Source organism: Atractosteus spatula (assembly GCF_055471065.1).
Source record: "Atractosteus spatula isolate fAtrSpa1 chromosome 10 unlocalized genomic scaffold, fAtrSpa1.hap1 SUPER_10_unloc_9, whole genome shotgun sequence".
Taxonomy (NCBI): Eukaryota; Metazoa; Chordata; class Actinopteri; order Semionotiformes; family Lepisosteidae; genus Atractosteus; species Atractosteus spatula.
Window position 1 is genome coordinate 112534 of NW_028296629.1, and position 21494 is coordinate 134027.

The window sequence follows — 21494 nt, forward strand, 5'->3', positions numbered from 1 at the left end:
GACTTTACTAAAATGTTTACTTTTAAAATAAATATTACATCACAACATGTCCACACCCAGGCACCTGCCGTTAAAGGTTATGGGATGTAGAGATACAGTATATAAGGTTCATGATAAGAATAAATGGCTGGCGATAAACCTTTCCTCGATCCTTTGCGGACTTGTAAAACTGTTCATGATCAGAATAAAAAACGCTCACGCTAATACACAAGCACCCGTGTCTCGCCAAACCTGACAAATAAACAGACGGAAAAGCCGCACTGCACGTGTGAACAGGGGAATGAGCGAGCGAGCGGGGATAGGGCACCTCCTGCGCTTAAGAGCTTACAGCACCCGGTATTCCCAGGCGGTCTCCCATCCAAGTACTAACCAAGCCCATCCCTGTTTAGCTTCAGAGATCAGACGAGATCAGGTGTGCTCAAGGGGGTGTGGCCATAAGCGAGAGCAAAGCTCGCTGGCACCCTTCTTATAGAGAGGACCTTTTACGACGCTGCTTTTTTTCCCTTGCGTTTTTCTCTTCTTCCCACGTTCTCTCTCTTCACTGCCTTCGTCCCCGCTCTTTTTCACTTCAGCCTTTCACTCTTGCTTCCTTCCAATGAGGACGGAGCTGCGGGAGAAAGGGCGCTATAGAGGATCTATGCAGACTTGTAAAACTGTTCATGATCAGAATAAAAAACACTCACGCTAATACACAAGCTCCCGTGTCTCGCTATACAGATGCAGCCATTCAAAATGGGTGAGGTATTTCGCGGCATACCCCGGTGGGCGTGTCGCAGTATCACGCGGTATGACGCAGTTAACGTGGTGTCACGTGGTTAACTATCCGGCGTCGCCTTGTAAAACCGCCAGGGGGAGCTTAACCTCTCATGTACAGCATTTGAGCTGTGTATTACAGCATGTTAATCATCAGTCATTAAAATGTTGGTATATTTTATGAAAGCAAGATTGCTCAGTTGGACAAAAGTACACAACCTACCTTTATCAGAAATATTTATGCATCAAAGCCTTTACTGAAGATATTACTAATAGTATTAATAATGGATGACTTTGGACAAGCTGTATACTCAAAGTATAATTTCTTTAGCACATTTGTACAAGCACTTGGAATCTGTCCAAGCCATACTTTGTCAGGCATTTTGTTTTACTTCAACGGGCATAAAAACTTCCTTGCTTTTAACAGGGCGTTTCATAATTTCTAACTACGAAAATGATTTAAAATGCGACACCTATCATTCAACTAGAGCTTAAAATATCACAAGGATCCTCAAGAGCACAGCAAAGAGTGTATTAAAAGACACTTGTATTTATCAACGCTTTCTTTTCCGTATACCAGATTTTATGGAACCACTTCAGAGGGGTGTCAGCCAGTCAGATTCCAGGAATCGGCACTTTAAAGGAAAAATACACACCGGTATTCCATTTCTCCCTAACGATTTTAAGCATCGAAGTATTTAACTAGCATGTGAAATAGCGTGTGAAAAAGTGGTAGTTTTAAGCTTTTCTGCTAATATAATATGGAATCGCGTATCTAAAGAATTTAATAACGGTATTCGTGTGCTGCGACAGGGCTGTGTAGGGCTGTTTTGCCTGCCTGTCCATGCGAGCTGTCTTGTAGCCGACTGGTCTAGGTGCGTGACTACCAGCTGGCAGGTTGTGTGTTTGAATCCAGCTGGTGCTGGACTTTTCATTTAACAAACATTTCTTCGAAAAAATAGAATAGCGATATTATGGACAATCAATTGACTTTTATATTTCAAAATATCGCAACATGATCGATATTTGCGATATTTTGAACATATCTTCCCTTCTGACAGCGGTTCCTGCTTCTATTGTGTGTGTGTGTGCAACAGAGTAAATTTTTATAGAGAAATGGAGGCTGGACAGTATGCGTTACAATATAAACATTTATATTGATTTAAATCGTGTTCTGATTTAAATCGCAAACGCGTGTTTAATTATATGTGTTTTATATATTTTAATCATAATCAGGCTAATGCAACATAAATTGATACAGTATCTTTGTCTTCTAAGTATCTTAATAAACTTTCAGCATAGCTTTCTACCCATCAAGATTTATATTTCTTGGGATTTTGGGAACAAACGTGGAAGGATTAGATTATAATCGTTTTTATTTGTCAAATACGTGATTGTATTTCTGAATGTTATGTGACACCTACATTAGTTCACTGCTTTAAATACATCGAATTAAGAAAGTTATGTGTAGCACTTTAGATCTTTTTTCTGAACCAGGGAAAATCTGATCATGTTTCTCTATAACAATAATAAAAAACTTTATTTTACATATCGCCTTTAAAAGTGGCATCTCAAAGCAATACAGTAGATCGAAAAACAGTTAAAAGGGACCAAATTAAATACCAGACAATCGCAAACGCGTTTTCAATAAAATTATTTTATTCATTCAGCAGTTTGTGAGAGGGACATCCAGCAGGGAGAGACACACACACCGGTTTTCATTGACAAAATTGTTTTTTTTCCAATTCCTCTTGTCTAACAGGAATGTTTTGTTTGTGGACAGACTGTTAGACAAGAGGAAAAGACCGCCTCCTCCTACGAAGCATTAATCGCGTATCTAAGGAAAATTGCAGTATACCTTTGTTCATGCACATCATTATACAGTACAGTATCTCAATTTGTATTTTGATAAAAAAAATCGTTTGCCCAGCCACTACTGTTGTTATTGTTTTTATCCTGTAAAGCATTTCCTTTTTCTGCGTTTTCCATTTCCTTTTTCTGATCACTCGCTTTCTGGATACACATCTCACCTGTCCTGTTCTTTGTTTTCCTGGTTTGCTGATTATGCCTGCTGCGGTCCACTCCTACCCTCACACCTAAAGAATACTATTTTAAATTTCTTGGCGCAGTTCATTAACCCTTGTATGTGCTGTCCGCGCCCAAAATGCAATTAAAAAAAAGTCAAAAACCGCGCTCAAAATGCAATTTAGAGCTTAATAAGATACACTCCACAGGCAAAATTAAAGACAAAATTAAAGACGATTAAAATCTGTAATCCTTCCACTTGTACTGTGAGTCATCGGACAGTTTCTGCTTTGTGTAAGGATGGTGAGAAAGCTGTGCTCAATGTATTTAAGGGACTTAAAAGTAAAAGGAGATGCTTCATACTGCTTGACTAATTTTAAAAACCAAGTTATAAATGCAGACGCTCCCTCGGTGCCGCGCCGGGTGTAAATATCAAAGTATACATTCCCAACAAGAATTGTACCCATCTGTCATGCAAATAAAACACCTTGAATTGAATTGAATTGAGGGAGAGAGGGGGGTAGTGGGACAGAGATACTGTAGACAGACTCAAGGCAAATAAGATACTTATGGGTACGCAGGCATTCACGACAGCAACATACGAAACGTTTGCACGTACTGTATAGTTAAGTTATTACTTGGTTTTCAAAGTGCAACGAAATACAATATTGTTGTTGCTGCTGTTCTGGTTGTTTTTATCCCGTAAAGCGTTTTGAGAAGCCACCTTTAAAGGCGATATATACTGTAAAACCGCTGATTCTTATGGAATGTGTTCCGCAGGAGATTCAAATTTTTATTTATTTATTTTTTAATCGCGTATCTTAGGAAATCTCAGTATAACTTTGTTCATGAACAGTGGCATGTTACATTATCATTGGTTTTTTTAACAAGGCTCGCCAGCTAATATGAATCGAAACCTGTCTTGCTAGCTTTTAAAGTCGTGCATGTGTAAACTGTACTAGAGGGCATGCAAGTTACTCTGCCCCTTTCAGCTGCAGGGAGTCCCTCTGCTGCAACACACAGCAGACAGAACGGGAGACTATTGCCTTTCATATCTGACACCAGTGAAGTAAAAGGGGTGTCTAAAGGGGTGATTTCAGACTACATTTTAGTTACTTTATTTTGTTTACTTTTAACATTTCTGTAATTTACAGTAGATGTCACAATAGAAGCCCGAAGCCTATTATACTCAGTCTAGCCTTGGATCCTCTGAGTCCCATGACTCAGTCTTGTCTGCTTTCCTAGAATAAAACCAGTTAAGTCTTGTGTACTATGCAATTTATATTTTCCGATTCCATGCATTCCCTTAATGTTTAGAGTTTACTATATTCTCCAGACTCAAACACATAAGTACTAATAGCTCTGTCCCTTTAGGAGACTCTTTGCAGTACTGTGTCCCACTACCCCCATGAATTCTTTAGGTTGGGTCTAATATTTTCCAGTAATATACAGAATGGGATACAAAATGCTGTCAGGCAGGTAACAGAAAAGAGAAAAATATAAATATTTCCATTTTACAGACGTTCACACATTTATAACATTTTGGCTCAATAAAAAGCTAACCCAATAATTTAATGTGATAAAGTATAGTTTGGATGTTTATACATTCATGTTAATCGTATTCTTGATTCATTTCAATAAGTGTTCATGTTTCATTTGCTAACTTAGAGCATATTGTGCAATGAAGAATAAAATAGCTGCATGACAAGTGACTTCCTTCTCTCAGTGGAAATTAAAAGGTAGCCTGATAAATTATAATAAGACAGTAAGAAAGGTTCCAATCAGGAGGAGACAATTCTTTCCATTTTTTTTGTTTGATTGCTGGTAGCAAACTGATCTGAGGATCTACTCCAGCTCTTTCTCTTTTTATCATACAGTAGATTTTATTTTCTTGCTTTCTGAAACACAATATAACAAAAAATAACCTCACAAACTCAAAGAAAAAATCCTTACTCCCCCCCCTTCCCTTGGCAGTACTTCCTCCCATGCTTTTAACTAAGGGCATCTAAAATACTGTCAAACAGCTACAATGGTATCTCTGTACAAGGCTTTGACTGTGTCAATCACAGCACCTACCATTCCCTTACCAGCAACAACATGGATTCTAACACTCAGACATTAAAAAAAGTCAGGCCAAGAGAGAAAATACCGAGCTTTACAACATGCGGTACCAGTAACATTTTACCCACAGTAGACTCACCAACCAGATGTGTTTCAGTTTCTGTGATAAGCCTAGATTAATCATATCCTCTCCTCTAGTAGGAGCACCAAGTGTAAACATGTAATGCCCCTATTAAAAATAATGGCAAAACAGAAGTTCACTCTTTCTAGAACATACCTTCCTATGGACACTCCTAAAATGTATAAAATAGTGTCCACAGCATCTCATAATAGAGGCAAATGGGGAACTACAAACTCATTTCATACAATGCCATCCATGAGGGGTTAAATACACCCTGAGAGAAATTAATTTCTGGATAATTCAACGGCTGTGATTTCTGGAATATGTATTATCCCAAATATTTTCAAAAGAAATTGAATCATTTCAATTAATCTGTGCCATTCAAGTACCTGCTCCAGACAGTAACCACTGCTAAGGGTTTATATGAAGCTTGCATTAAAAGACTTTAAAAAAATGTCATGTTCCCATAAAAAAGTCATGCCTTGGAGTATAGACCCCCAAAGGAATGCCATAGACTCAAACTGCAAAATAAACACATACAGAAAGAAAGTATTTGTATTGTAATTGCAAATCCTGGTATGAGTGATTGGTATGACTTTCCTCATTACAAATCTCTTATTAGAATTTAAATTTCTCTGTAACTCCAGGTCAGAACAGAGAAAATGTAACTGCCTTAAGGAGTTTACGATTATGAAAAATAGAAGGATAAGCATGATACGTATGTCTTCTGTCATTTTCTAAGTCATGTTACTGAGCACCAAATCTTATTGAGAATATGAATCCATTTAAGGTTTATACCATTAAAGTAAAGGTTTATTCCATGCTGAAAATGTTTGTACCAGACTTTTTTGAGGCCTGTTTAATTGTGTCTGAAGTCTGATGTTGTAAATTTTATTGTTAAAAAGATCCATGAAAATGTCACTACTAAAGTTAGCTGGTACTGTTGGTATTGTAAGTGGCAAGTAGAGCTCATATTTTAGATTTTGTGTAGTTGCTAGCGTTGAACTCTGTGTTGGATGCACATGAATTGAAGGAATGGGCAAACATAGCTGATGCGGATCCACAGAGCCAGCATATTAAGATGTTTATAATTAGAGGCAATTTGTTTAAATAACTAGGTATGGATACTGATGTGCAAGAGAGGTGGAAAGGCTGTTTCCTTAAGCCAGCACTATAAAATGTTTTATTCTCAGTGAGATGCTGCCATTTCATAGTGGGTTTCTAACACTGTGTATAGTTCCATCCACACAGTGCCTTTACTTCCATCCATTTCTAATCTCTTTATCCAGTACAGAGGATTTGGAGCCTATCCCAGTAAGCGACGGACACAAGGCAGAATACACCCTGGACATAGCGCCAGTCCATCACAGGACAGACAGACACAAACACACACACACCAGGGCCAGTTAAAATCTAACCTCAGAACCTTTCTTTTCAGAAGACTTAGTGTCTGTATCTGCTTCATTTTCTAATTTTGGTAGCACCTCTAACTGCTTGTCTTTCTTACATGCATTTACTTTGTAATCTGTGGTCCTTTTATCTGTTTTTACATCTACTGTATTGCTTTGAGATGCCACCTTTAATGGTGATATATCAAATAAAGTTTTTTATTATTGTTATAGGGAAACATGATCAGATTTAAAAAAATCTAAAGTATACTAGTTTGTCACTCTTCTCATTCCCTTTGCTAAATGACTTTTCATACTAATCTGATCAATCTAACTGCCAGTTTTCTGTGCTTTCTCTATCCTGCTAGATTTGCAATTATTCTGAAAATTTTCATCTTGAAATAACTCATTTCTAAATACCTTTTTCACTGTTAACATCTTGCAGCAACTCTGCGACAAAATATACACTCTGACAGTTCATCCTGCTACCAACATTAAATAAAACAAATCTTAAGATTTCTATATTTATGTCTTTATTTAGTGGTTTCATTAGTGACAAAGGCTAAACTTTCTTGGAAAAATGTCTTTTATGTGTTGCGGAAAAAACTGACTCGCTTTAACAAAATATGTTTACAAATCCTTTCACCTGGCATTTTCGTAGTTAGAAATTATGGAACGCTCTGTTAAAAGCAAGGGAGTTTTTATGTCCGTTGCAGTTCTTTTGCAACATGAATATAATTATATCGTTATTAATTTCTTGAGATACGCGATTCCATATTATATTCCCTTTTAATCAAATTCTAAAAGTATGCTTGTTGACTACGGTATCGCGTTAGTAAAAGACTTCGATGCTTAAAATGTTTAGGGAGAAATGGAATACTGGTGTGTATGTTTTCTTTAAAGTACCGAGACCAGCCATATACTGTATGTTTAAGTTCCAAAATTAATATCGTTTATGGACTTCACACCCGTTGCAGTATGCTCCTATTCTTTTTATGCTCAGCTACTAAGATTTCCCTTCAGTGGTAAAATTCAATATCTACAACGGGCACAGCAAAGACGTTTACTGTAAGTCTTTCTACGACAGACCAACGGACCACGAGTGCCCCTGTTGGTCAACCAATCACGTACTGCGGTGCCACGCGTCATCTTGCGTCGCACTGAGCGACGCCACCTGCGGTACGTGTCTGTAACGCGCACTTTGAATGGCTGCATCTGTAGCTGACAAATAAACAGACGGACAAGCCGCACTGCACGTGTGAACAGGGGAATGAGCGAGCGAGCGGGGATAGGGCGCCTCCTGCGCTTAAAAGCTTACAGCAGCTGAAATTCCCAGGCGGTCTCCCATCCAAGTACTAACCAGGCCCATACCTGTTTAGCTTCCGAGATCAGATGAGATCAGGCGTGCTCAAGGGGGTGTGGCCATAAGCGAGAGCAAGGCTCGCTGGCACCCTTCTTATAGAGAGGACAGCTCCGTCACCTCTTTTACGACGCTGCTTTTTTTCCCTTGTGTTTTTCTCTTCTTCCCACGTTCTCTCTCTTCACTGCCTTCGTCCCCGCTCTATTTCACTTTAGCCTTTCACTCTTGCTTCCTTCCAATGAGGACAGAGCTGCGGGAGAAAGGGCGCTATAGAGGATCGCTGTGGAGAGCTGCTGCTGTGCTTTGACATCTGAGCTCTGTGGAAAACGATCTCAATACAATTCTGAAAAACGCGACTCCCCGAACGCCAGCCGAACAAGTCTCCACAGCCGAAGCGCTGTGTCTCTTTTCAGCTGGCGATAAACCTTTCCTCGATCCTTTGCGGACTTGAAAAACTGTTCATGATCAGAATAAAAAACGCTCACGCTAATACACAAGCACCCGTGTCTCGCCAAAGCTGACAAATAAACAGACGGACAAGCCGCACTGCACGTGTGAACAGGGGAATGAGCGAGCGAGCGGGGATAGGGCGCCTCCTGCACTTAAAAGCTTACAGCACCTGGTATTCCCAGGCAGCCTCCCATCCAAATACTAACCAGGCCCATCCCTGTTTAGCTTCCGAGATCAGACGAGATCAGGTGTGCTCAAGGGGGTGTGGCCATAAGCGAGAGTAAGGATCGCTGGCACCCTTCTTATAGAGAGGACAGCTCCGTCACCTCTTTTACGACACTGCTTTTTTTCCCTTGCGTTTTTCTCTTCTTCGCACGTTCTCTCTCTTCACTGCCTTCGTCCCCGCTCTGTTTCACTTCGGCCTTTCACTCTTGCTTCCTTCCAATGAGGACGGAGCTGCGAGAGAAAGGGCGCTATAGAGGATCGCTGTGGAGAGCTGCTGCTGTGCTTTGACATCTGAGCTCTGTGGAAAACGATCTCAATACAATTCTGAAAAACGCGACTCCCCGAACGCCAGCCGAACAAGTCTCCACAGCCGAAGCGCTGTGTCTCTTTTCAGCTGGCGATAAACCTTTCCTCGATCCTTTGCGGACTTGTAAAACTGTTCATAATCAGAATAAAAAACGCTCACGCCAATACACAAGCACCCGTGTCTCGCCAAAGCTGACAAATAAACAGACGGAAAAGCCGCACTGCACGTGTGAACAGGGGAATGAGCGAGCGAGCGGGGATAGGGCGCCTCTTGCGCTTAAAAGCTTACAGCACCTGGTATTCCCAGGCGGTCTCCCATCCAAGTACTAACCAGGCCCATCCCTGTTTAGCTTCCGAGATCAGATAAGATCAGGCGTGCTCAAGGGGGTGTGGCCATAAGCAAAAACAAGGTTCGCTGGCACCCTTCTTATAGAGAGGACAGCTCCGTCACCTCTTTTACGACGCTGCTTTTTTTCCCTTGCGTTTTTCTCTTCTTCCCACGTTCTCTCTCTTCACTGCCTTCGTCCCCGCTCTATTTCACTTCAGCCTTTCACTTGTAGCGGCAATGGTTGTTAATAAGACAGAATTAAGTGTTGCTGTGCTTTTTCAAATGAGGCCCCATCTCTCTGTTCATCTCTGTGGTGCAGCCACAGAGAAACTATTCATGCAGATGATTTAAAGATGTTTTCTTTTGATAAGGGGCAGCTCCCAAATGGGGATGCACTTAGCTAAGCCTAGCTATCATGATCAATGGTCATCCATTGGCGCCTATCTGTCTAGGGTGTGCCAGATGGACATCTGGACTGCATTCCTAAGTGTCAGGAGTAAGTGACTCACATCTCACCTTGATCAACCAATCAGGGACTGGTAGGGCCGAGTAACCCACGTGGGACTCTGATGCCCATGGAACTTTCAGCCAATGAACGAGCTGAAGTTCCTCCAGGTAAAAACAGGCAACACAGAGGGCCTGAGAGACTATTTCCTGGACTTTACTAAAGGGAATTCAAAGGAGAATTCCAGGGCAGGACGGCCCAGGAGCAAAAGGCTCCCAAGGGCAGGACATTCTCGCAGCGCGCCTCCTGACCATCCTAAGACTCAGCCCGGACAACCACTGTGTCCGAGTGCCAGAACTTTCCTTTGTTCTAAGAGTCTAGAGCGGAGCTTGCCAGAAAGTAACCAGAGGATCCACTTGAGGTAAGCACCAGCAGCAAGCCTTGTGAACAGGTCGGAACTGTGGACAGCTGAATCACTATTCAGAACTAGCGCTTCATCAGGAATGAACTGGTCCTCTTCCTGACTTGCTGGGACCCACAGTCATCTTTTCTCCTGTGCACAAACTTTGCCAGTTAAAGCCAACACTAACTAGCCGGTCAGTGAGCATCTGCAGCACAGCACAGCCTGGCACGGAGCCAGAGAGCCCGCAGGAGATCTGAATCCCCAGAGACTGGATGAGTATTCAACTTCAATGCATTACAGCTTGAGAATTCAATTGTTATCCCAACCAGTTGATATCAATTTTATTCCTAAGAGTTATGTACTTGTTTTCAGAATCTAATGTAGAAGTTGTAACCAAGTTCACTTTATGAAACGGTCTAAATGAATGATATACTGAACGTATGTTCTCCTGATATATGTAACATTTTGTAACTGATTGTATATATACCTTTTGTATTCTGATAACCCTCTCGTTAAGATCTGTTAGGTTTATATGCATATTTTATGTATTAATTAATGTATCCTCGTGTATTAGTACCCGTGTGTGTGTGTTGTTTGAGTTATATTGCATGGTTGGATTCTAAGGCCATCAAAACAATCATTTTGTGATTTACGGCTACAATTAATAAATGTCCCCGTACATGCCCAAACCCTACAGAGCTGGTGCCTTCAGAGAGCACACTACATTTATTGGCGTCCCTGGACGGGCTATGGTAAGACTGAAATGAGTCAACCAAGCGGAATAATTCAATATAAAACACCACGGGTTTCATACTCGACAATACAGTGTGCTGAAAGCCGAAAGGAAAAAAGTTCCCCTTGCTCTTTAAGCAGTGCTTGATTGTTTTGTGATCTTTTGCGATCTACTGGGTTGATTGCATACTTGATCTTGTGGTTTTCTGTGGTAGAACTGTGATTTCGTACTTAAAAGTAATACTCTTTAAGTTTAACGATGGTTGCTAAAAGGTCTGAATTCGAGTCGCTATTAAGGACTCTCTCTAGCAGCGACAGGTCTGACCATGATCTCCGTCATATCTCCGTCAGCGGAGAAGCTAGGAGAATAAACCTCCATTCTCTGAGAGTGAAGGACTAGTGACAAGTGAAGGAGATGGAGAGATTTGACTCTGCAGTGTCAGAGAATAATATCGAGAGTTATATTCAAGACCTCAGGTATACCCTGCAGTACCTGCCAAACGCCACAGAACAGGAGAAAGTGTTTCTGGTCAGGAAAACTAGCAGCAGAGCTGTACATGAGTGGATGGCTAGGCAGATGAAGAAAGTCTGTGATGACTTTGAAGAGCTGTGTCAAGCACTTATCCGAGAATACAGTGCGTTTATTGACACGACTGCCGCGATAGCCGCCGCCCTTAACATTAAGCATGAGAGAGCAGAGTCCCCTCGCGAATAGTACGAGAGACTTAGACGAACTTATTTTGCAGGGGAAATGATGAGGGTTGCGAAGAGAACACACATTTCAAGGGTTTATTCATTGCGAATCTCCACCCGTCAGTCAGAAAGATGATCTTAATGCATACAGATGCACAGACCATGAAAATGACTGATATTAAGAGATTCGTGCAGAAAGCCTGGGAGTATGATGTCCAAAGTCACTCTGAGCAAAAAGCTGTTAAAGCGACTGTGTTCGCCGTCAGAGCCAGCAGGGTTAATTCCCCCCTGCTCGAAGGAGCACAGGCTCCTGAGCTGGCTAAGCCCCGTTCCAAAGCAGGCACACAGGACCGCACCCAGCGTCCTAAGTGCCATGAGAACACTGGGGAAGGGAAAGAGCTAGATAAAGCTGAACAAAAGTATTCAGTAGCCGCCCGCCTGGCCAGGCTTGAACAAGTTTTATTAGGACAGAGACAACAGCTCCCCAAGGCTGCCGGAAGTGTGAATGAGCTGATACTCTCCACTGGAGGAGGCGGAGACCCGCCCCCTCTCCCTCCCTCAGTCTATCTGATTGAGCGGAAGGGTTCCTGCCTGGATGAGATCAGCCACTCCCAAGCGAGTGCTGACTCCACCCCTGAAGTCACAGAGCAGGCAGTAAAACAGAGAGGAAAAGCAGGAAGCTTTTACCTCAAGGCTGCCATGGGAGATGTCTTACACAGTGAGACACTGATTGACACTGAGGTTGAAAGGTGTTTGATGTCATACAGCAAACTCAAACGGGTAGAAAAAGAAAAGGGCATGCGACTCAGAGATGAACCTTTGGTGGATCACCAGAAAGGCAAGGTGTGGAAACAGGTCAAGTCTCCTAAGCCTTCTGTACAGAAGGAAAGGGGGGCCAAGAGGCAGACTGTGCTCACACAGTGCCCACCGAACACAGAAGCCTATGTGGAGATTCCTTCTGTTCCCTCTGGACAAGAAATAAAAATATTTTCTTGTTCCCCGGATATACAGGGAAGTCATGTCCCGGCTGAGGTCACAACAGCCTCCATGCCACAGGAGCGGTGCTCCAAGCAGCCGCCTGATCCACCAGGTAAAGCACACGCCTTTTACATCCCTAAAGAGGAGCAGATCTCCCCACCTGGCGATGAAAAGGAGCTTTCCCTGTGCACCCTGGCACCCAAGAGGGGTCAGGACCACCAACCTGCAGTGGTGGAAGGGATCCAGATGGCAGGAGAGCAGGTAGGTTATGTAGCCCTCACCCTTAGCCCTGAGAGGTCCTATATTAGTGAGGATCTGCTTGAGCAGCTGTCACAGGGCCACCGCCAGGTGCCCCTGGTGCAACATTCACAGGTTAGACAGGAGGTCCAGCTGGACGCTGAGACTACTGCGCTGTGGACACACATGATCCCAGATGCCGATTCCCTCTGCTGTGACCCAGGGAACCTGCAGACAGGTAACATTATTTCTCACAACTACCAGGTAGTGAGTGAGACCGACCTGATTTTCCTGCCTCAACAGCAGGGTTTCCAACACACCCAGTCCCCCAGAAGGGACAGGGAATGAAAGCCAAGCCGGTTTTCCTACAGCCACCAGCTCAGTCTGTCAGTCTGAGTCTGACCAACAGTGGTTCAGCCAGACTGGAGCTGGATTATCAAGCCACCCGCCTGCCAGTGCAGAACACGGAAAAGTGGGGTGTCAGAATCCCCGCCTGCACTGACATGGGCCTGGTGGGTGATAGCGAGTTCGAAGACTGTGAACTGGCTATCCCAGTGCTGGGGCAGCTCCCTGAACCCCTAGCGAGGGAAGGGGGGAGCGAGCAGGTGTCCTACACCGGCCCCTAGCGAACGACTGTAAACATGCCGATTGAGGGATTCCTCAATCAGGAAGTGTGCAGGGTGGACCTGAACAGAGAGAATGGGGTAACAATTCTAGATCACTCAGGTGCTCCAGATGACCACTCAGCCGGGGGTCAGGCATGCTCCACCGCTGCACCGCCCCCTGCAGGGTTCCTAGAGCACAGGCATGAACAAATCGAAAAACTAGATGCCCTGGAAATGGAGGAGCAACATCAGCAGCTGCGTCAGATCTCCCCAGATTTCCAGGATGTCGGTGCCCAAAATGCCACATGGCATAATGAGAAAGACACCATGTACACGCTGCGCCAGCTTAGAAAGGCAACAGTCACTCAGAAGGAGATGACTGGGATCAGCCACCCAATGTTGTGCATTTGCTATTTCTGGTAGGTTTGTTTGCTACTGGCACTCTCACCCTGACTGCCCCAAGAAGGCAGGTGTCAGAGATGCCAGAGGGTAGTGACAGACTGTATCAACAGCAGCAAAAGTTGGAAAGCCTAGGGAAAACCCTACAGGCAATTTCCTATGCAACAGGGTTAAACCTTATCCCCCAACCAGTGGACATGATTGCCGGTGTTATACAGTGGGTTTATGCTTGTGTGCAACAGGCCAGAATGTTGACACAAGACCTGTTAAGGGAGTTCAGTGCCACTGTAGCCAGTCTAGCCATGGCACAATTCCCAACCCACTTGATTCCACTCTTCTCAGTAGAGGAGTATGTGACATTAACCACCCCATCGCTCATAGCTCACCCAGAAGGCAATCCAAGATTGAATTTGGTTCCAAATCTTGAGATGGGTATGGCTACCAAAGCTATCCATTGGCTGTGTCTAAATTATTCACCAATGAAGGGTGTAAAGCTACTAACGAGCAGAGGGAGGTTAATGAACCCCATGAAGAGCAGGTGGGAAGTAAATGGCTGGTCAGCACACCACACTTAACTGTCACTATGACTTGTGACAGGCATGATACAGCTACCACAATGCAGCTACCTAACCAACAGTTTCCTGCAAGTTCCCAAGGAGGCCATAGTACAGCATGGTAACTTAACACTGTACGGTCTGGAACCAGACAACATAAGACCAAGCTGGAGGTCGTGGATGCCTTCAGGTGCCACACTATTGAATTGGATAGAAATCCAAGAAACGCTACGCCCTGAAGAGGTACAGGTAGTTCGTTTGCTTTAATGGAACAAACCTCCAACCCACCCTGGCAGGTGCCCAACACAGGTGTCGTGGTTTATCAGGGGGGCTGGGAACAGGAACTGTTGTTATTGTAACACTACTGCCGGGTAGCTGGGTCATGACTGACAGTGTACTCTGAATGCTGTACTCTTACATCAAGATGTACTCCGGGTAGCATGAATGAGTCAAAGGTAGCATGTCAAAAGAAAGGAAGTTACTTCTTCCCAAATATCTGCCTACAGAGGTATCAGATATTGACAGTGAACTTCCTGATGTGTAATGCCTAGACTGAGATGTTGTCTCCTACCGTGTTTATACATACTCCAGATTTTATTCATCCTGTTTGTTCCCAATGCTGGTTCCGGTATGAATTCTCGAGGAGTAATGTGGACATTTAAGGTTAATGGTCTAATGACAAGGGACATCACTTAACTCTCTTTTGTTTTGAAGGCAACAACGCCTCAGGACCTCGTGACCTTCAAAAAGGGGGGATATGTAGCGGCAATGCTTATTAATAAGACAGAATTAAGTGTTGCTGTGCTTTCCCAAATGAGGCCCCATCTCTCTCTTCAAATCTGTGGTGCAGCCACAGAGAAGCTATTCATGCAGGCTGATTTAAAGATGTTTTCTTTTGATAAGGGACAGCTCCCATATGGGGATGCACTTAGCTAAGCCTGGCTATCATGATCAATGGTCATCCATTGGCGCCTATCTGTCTAGGGAGTGCCAGATGGACATCTGGACTACATTCCTAAGTGTCAGGAGTAAGTGACTCATATCTCACCTTGATCAACCAATCAGGGACTGGTAGGGCCGAGTAACCCACGTGGGATTCTGATGCCCATGGAACTTTCAGCCAATGAATGAGCTGAAGTTCCTCCAGGTAAAAACAGGCAACACAGAGCTCCAAGACTATTCTAAAGACTTTTCTAAGGAGAATTCTAAAGGAGAATTCCAGGGCAGGACGGCCCAGGAGCAGAAGGCTCCCAAGGGCAGGACATTCTCGCAGCGCGCCTCCTGACCATCCTGAGCCTGGACAACCACGGAACGGCCAGTGTGTCCAAGTGCCAGAACTTTCCTCTGTTGTAAGAGTCGAGAGCGGAGGTTGACAGAGAGTAACCAAAGGATTCACCCGAGGTTAGCATCAGCAGCAAGCCTCGTGAACAGGTCGGAACTGTGGACAGCTGAATCACTATACAGAACTAGCGCTTCATGACTTGCTGGGACCCACATTCATCTTTTCTCCTGTGCACAAACTCTGCTAGTTAAAGCCAACACTAACTAGCCGGTCAGTGATCATCTGCAGCACAGCACAGCCTGGCACGGAGCCAGAGAGCCCGCAGGAGATCTGAATCCCCAGAGATTGGATGAGTATTCAACTTCAATGCATTACAGCTTGAGAATTCAATTGTTATCCCAACCAGTTGATATCAATTTAATTCCTAAGAGTTATGTACTTGTTTTGAGTATCTAATGTAGAAGTTATAACCAAGTTCATTTACGAAACGGTCTAAATGAATGATATACTGAACTTATGTCCTCTTGATATATGTAACTCTTCGTAACTGACTGAATATATACCTTTTGTATTCTGATAACCCTCTCGATAAGATCTGTTAGGTTTACATGCATATTCTATGTATTAATAAATGTATCCTCGTGTATTAGTACCTGTGTGTGTGCGCGTTGTTTGAGTTATATCGCATGGTTGGATTCTAAAGCCATCAAAAGAATCAATTTTGTGATTTACGGCTACAATTAATAATTGTCCCCGTAAATGCCCAAACCCTACAGAACTGGTGCCTCGTGAGAGCACACTACACTGTGAAGGGGAAGAAGTTTGTGACTTCCAAGTGTTTCCAGAAGGGAGAGGTGGTGTGTGATTACAATGGCAATGTCACCACAAAGACAACTGCTGAAGCTCACAGATGACAGAGGGAGACATGAGATGTCTTTTCTTTTCAGATGAACCTGCACAAAAACTGTGCATTGATGCTCGTGAAAAACACTGAGCCTGCCTCCCGGATAAGGAGGCAAATCGGAAGATGGATAAATCCATCAAAGAGAAAAGACAATGTAAGGGCTGTAAGAAAGTCATTTATAATCAACGAACAGTCTGTCATAATTCTGTCTGTGACAAAAAGGGACATTGTTGAGGGGAGAAGAGCTCCTCTGTGATTTCAGCATTTCCAGGAAATAATTTCAAGGTGAAGGACAAGCTCTGGAGTGGTTGGTTCACTGACCATTTCCAAAAAAGAAACTAAGTAAGTATATTAAAGTGCATATTTTGAAGATATTCATTTTCTTGTACCTTGGAATTAATGTAAAAATTATATTCGTGTTAATGTCTTGAAAATAGCATTTCTCATTCTCATCAGCAAGGATATAAGGAAGGGATATGGGACTGCTAAAAAGATACATGATTTTTAGAAGAGTATAGAAGGCAGATAACTATCCCTCTCAATTGTTACTGCAAAGAAATGCCACAGTGTAAACAAAAAGGTGAACCATTATTGAAATTTATTGACAGAATCTGAATAGCACAGCATTCCCAGACCAGGCACTGGAGTTTCCTGCAGCATTAGATGGGTAGTCTCTTGGTAAGAGAGAGATCAACAGAGTACTGGACTTCATGAACGACACCTTTCCAATTCATCGAGAACAGAGCCCACAAGATCTAGAGTCTAGAGAACAATTTCTTACAATATTTGTGGTAGTTTCTGAATAGGTTAAGGACAACATAGTTGTAGAGCTATCTTGCAACTTCTTAAAAGTTGTAAAAGTGATTACCATATTGCCAGTGGTTTATATTTAAAACCTAAAGATTTTAAATTGAATCTTTCTTAAACAAAGGACATTTTTCACAGGAACAGCAGCCTAAATCAGTTGATGACTGTAAATATGACAAGCTTGTGATAAATTTTAAAGTGCAAAACAAAGTTGTATTGTTTTGGTTTTGTCTTCAACATCATATTAATAGGCATGTTATTTTTAGAGCAGCTGCCTGCCATTCACCACCAGCCAAGATGCCACGAGGTACATGAAATGACCCAGAAGTACTTAATGATACAGAGAAGAGCATATGGGGGGAAAAAAAAGAAGACAAGAAATATCCATTAACACGTGCATCTAGAAGCCAGAAGACGGGTGATGATCAGCATTTCAAAAGCAGACACTGGAGGTTGAATTCAAGTTTTAACAGTGATTGTCTATGTTTGGCTTCAACACAAATCATATTAATATACTCACATTATTAATTTGTACAAAGTCCCCAATATTCATTACAGGCGACGTTCCCAGGAGTACACACGACCCAGCCAGAACGTGGCTATCTGACGTGCAGTGGACCTCAGGGAAAGAACTCTTGCCCACACGGATGTCTCTGCTCTGAAAACCACTGGATAAAGGTACAGTGCCTTGCGAAAGTATTCGGCCCCCTTGAACTTTTCAACCTTTTGCCACATTTCAGGCTTCAAACATAAAGATATAAATTTTTTATTTTATGTGAAGAATCACCAACAAGTGGGACACAATTGTGAAGTGGAACGAAATCTATTGGATTTTTGAAACTTTTTTAACTAATAAAAAAATGAAAAGTGGGGCGTGCAAAATTATTCGGCCCCTTTACTTTCAGTGCAGCAAACTCACTCCAGAAGTTCAGCGAGGATCTCTGAATGATCCAATGTTGTCCTAAATGACTGATGGTGATAAATAGAATCCACCTGTGTGTAATCAAGTCTCTGTATAAATGCACCTGCTCTGTGATAGTCTCAAGGTTCTGTTGAAAGCGCAGAGAGCATCATGAAGACCAAGGAACACACCAGGCAGGTCCGTAATACTGTTGTGGAGAAGTTTAAAGCCGGATTTGGATACAAAAAGATTTCCCAAGCTTCAAACATCCCAAGGAGCACTGTGCAAGCGATCATCTTGAAATGGAAGGAGTATCAGACCACTGCAAATCTACCAAGACCTGGCCGTCCCTCTAAACTTTCAGCTCAGACAAGGAGAAGACTGATCAGAGATGCAGCCAAGAGGCCCATGATCACTCTGGATGAACTGCAGAGAACTACAGCTGAGGTGGGAGAGTCTGTCCATAGGACAACAATCAGTCTTACACTGCACAAATCTGGCCTTTATGGAAGAGTGGCAAGAAGAAAGCCATTTCTCAAAGATATCCATAAAAAGTCTCGTCTAAAGTTTGCCACAAGCCACCTGGGAGACACCCCAAACATGTGGAAGAAGGTGCTCTGGTCAGATGAAACCAAAATCGAACTTTTTGGCCACAATGCAAAACAATATGTTTGGCGTAAAAGCAACACAGCTCATCACCCTCAACACACCATCCCCACTGTCAAACATGGTGGTGGCAGCATCATGGTTTGGGCCTGCTTTTCTTCAGCAGGGACAGGGAAGATGGTTAAAATTGAGGGGAAGATGGATGCAGCCAAATACAGGACCATTCTGGATGAAAACCTGTTGGAGTCTGCAAAAGACCTGAAACTGGGACGGAGATTTATCTTCCAACAAGACAATGATCCCAAACATACAGCAAAATCTACAAAGGAATGGTTCACAAATAAACGTATCCAGGTGTTTGAATGGCCAAGTCAAAGTCCAGACCTGAATCCAATCGAGAATCTGTGGAAAGAGCTGAAAACTGCTGTTCACAAACGCTCTCCATCCAACCTCACTGAGCTCGAGCTGTTTTGCAAGGAAGAATGGGCAAGAATTTCAGTCTCTCGATGTGCAAAACTGATAGAGACATACCCCAAGCGACTTGCAGCTGTAATCGCAGCAAAAGGTGGCTCTACAAAGTATTAACGCAAGGGGGCCGAATAATTTTGCACGCCCCACTTTTCATTTTTTTTTAGTTAAAAAAGTTTCAAAAATCCAATAGATTTCGTTCCACTTCACAATTGTGTCCCACTTGTTGGTGATTCTTCACATAAAATAAAAAATTTATATCTTTATGTTTGAAGCCTGAAATGTGGCAAAAGGTTGAAAAGTTCAAGGGGGCCGAATACTTTCGCAAGGCACTGTATATGGCGGTCTGTTCTCAGCTGTTGATTTTGTGAAAAATATTGAATATGAAAGATTGAAGTGTCACTATTCAATGAAGTTCAGACATAAGTATTATGTTGAGAAGCTAGATCTGTTCTACTAATAGCTTTAGTACCTTAATATTGTACTGTTTGCTCTGGTTTTCAGACATCAGTCCAAGATCATTGGTGTGTTAATTGATTTCTGGTAAGATTGGCCCCACGTTTGAGTGTGTGTTTACATTTCTATCTGGCATCCTCAAAAGATGGTTTTGTTTCCTTTTCTTAATTCCTCTTGATTACTAGAGTTTATTTGGCATGATACATTTGTGATAAATGCTTTTTCTTTGTGAATAGTCTTATTTTAATCTACATAATGTCAATGAGTTAGTACCTTAAAGAACAAGCAGTAAAAGAAATGACATTTCAGGTTTATTAGCTAAAGTTACTGAGATTCCTTTACAGTGCAGAGACCCATCTTTAATATGCTGTGTGTGCTCATAATGGACTTGAAATTTGTTTTTGTCACAATGTTAAGGTATAATAAATAGATAATATACTCTATTTTACAAGACTTGACTATTTTAATTCCATACTTCCATTGACTGCTTTGGAATGCATTCCTTACAATTTTCCTAAATAATCATTGTCTCACAGTGTAGACCTGGGTGACATAACAGGGGTCAGGGCTGTGTTGACTGGAGGTTTGTGTAGACTGGCCATTGTCTATGTGAGACTGTGGAATCACTAGGGGTTTCCCCCCCCCCCCCCCCCCAACACCTGTAACATTGTCAAGTGGTATAATTACCTACAAAAGCTAAAGTTTCCTCCATTAAGGGGTCACTTTTTGTTACATTCTGGCAGAACAAGAGACAAGATAAACCTCTCACTGTCACTGACGGAGCAGTCCGGGACACTCTATGCTAGATTGGACTGTTGTCTTTGGAAGATGGGGTCACAGGTGATGAAAGGTGATGACCACAGTGGCAGTCCTGCCTAGCTGTTATATCACTGACAGACTCACCCACACATTGAGAAGAGAGCACTGGTTTCTGTGCGGAAAGCAGAACAACTCACTTTAACTGGTCAATTAGGTCTAATGAGTTTTATTGCCCTTGACATCTAACTTACTCCAGCCCCCCTTGTGGAAACAACCCCTAATTACTGTTCATGAGCTCCTGGCCACACTTGTTCCCAGTGGAACCAACCTGGAGCAGCAGAACACAGGTTTTCTTTTTCTTTAAGTTGCCTGCTGTTGTAAAACAAGTCATCCCTTGGGAATAAAAACTCTCCCTCTAGTCTGGTTGCTATCTCCTTTATTTGCCCCATATTCCCAGGGCAAAGCAGCTGAGTGATCAAAAGCTGAACTGCAAGGAGCTGAATTTCACACTGGGTTACAACAGACCCTGGTGGGAGAATGGGCAGGAGAGGGCCGGTTGTGCTCCTGAACTAGTCCCCTCCTCTCCTACTCTCGTATTTGCATCACAGTCTATAAACTCCAGCCCTATTGCTTTTCTTCCAGTTCATTTTTTTTAATACAGCTCGTGAATTATATATACTCTTGTGAAGTATCAAGAAAGCACTCTTATCTTTATTTCACGTACAGTATACAGCAGACTGCTTGACAAAAAAAAATAAATAAAAGCGCTATTCCCGACGGTCTAGCACAGTAACCACAACTCCAATAACTTTAACTAGAGGAAGAAACCCAGCTTCTGCTCAAAAGGAAAAAAAACATTGAAATCATAAATCTCCAAAACTGGCTGGAGACTCTGTGTGTCCGTGCTCAGCGGTTATATACTGTAGGACAGGACTCAGCGCGCAGCAGGTGCGGCTCATTGCTCTACGCTCCCCGTGCGGAATGCGCGTCTCCTCCTTCCAGACTCGTAACACCGCTGCATACATCCCTCTTAAATCCCAGAAACACAGAAACTCCGGGGTGTTTCTGTGAGTCAGTACTGGGTTTCTCTGTTCGAGGTTACAAGCAGAAACAAAAAAAGCGCTGAAAGCAGGAAGTTATTTCTGCTCGTAGGCATAAACGTGTAAAAATAAATTTTCTGATTACTAAACCCCTAATAAAATCCATCTAAGTCTCCCTTTCGTTCCTAATGCACATAACTGAATATAA

At 42.8% G+C, this 21494-nt stretch overlaps 4 pseudogenes; all 4 read right to left on the reverse strand.

Annotated features, from left to right (window-relative positions):
- Positions 1-321: 321 nt before the first annotated feature.
- Positions 322-440, reverse strand: LOC148811469 (5S ribosomal RNA; annotated as a pseudogene).
- Positions 441-7659: 7219 nt separating this feature from the next.
- Positions 7660-7778, reverse strand: LOC148811470 (5S ribosomal RNA; annotated as a pseudogene).
- A 537-nt stretch (positions 7779-8315) lies between these two features.
- LOC148811471 (5S ribosomal RNA) lies at positions 8316-8434 on the reverse strand (annotated as a pseudogene).
- A 537-nt stretch (positions 8435-8971) lies between these two features.
- LOC148811472 (5S ribosomal RNA) lies at positions 8972-9090 on the reverse strand (annotated as a pseudogene).
- Positions 9091-21494: the final 12404 nt, after the last annotated feature.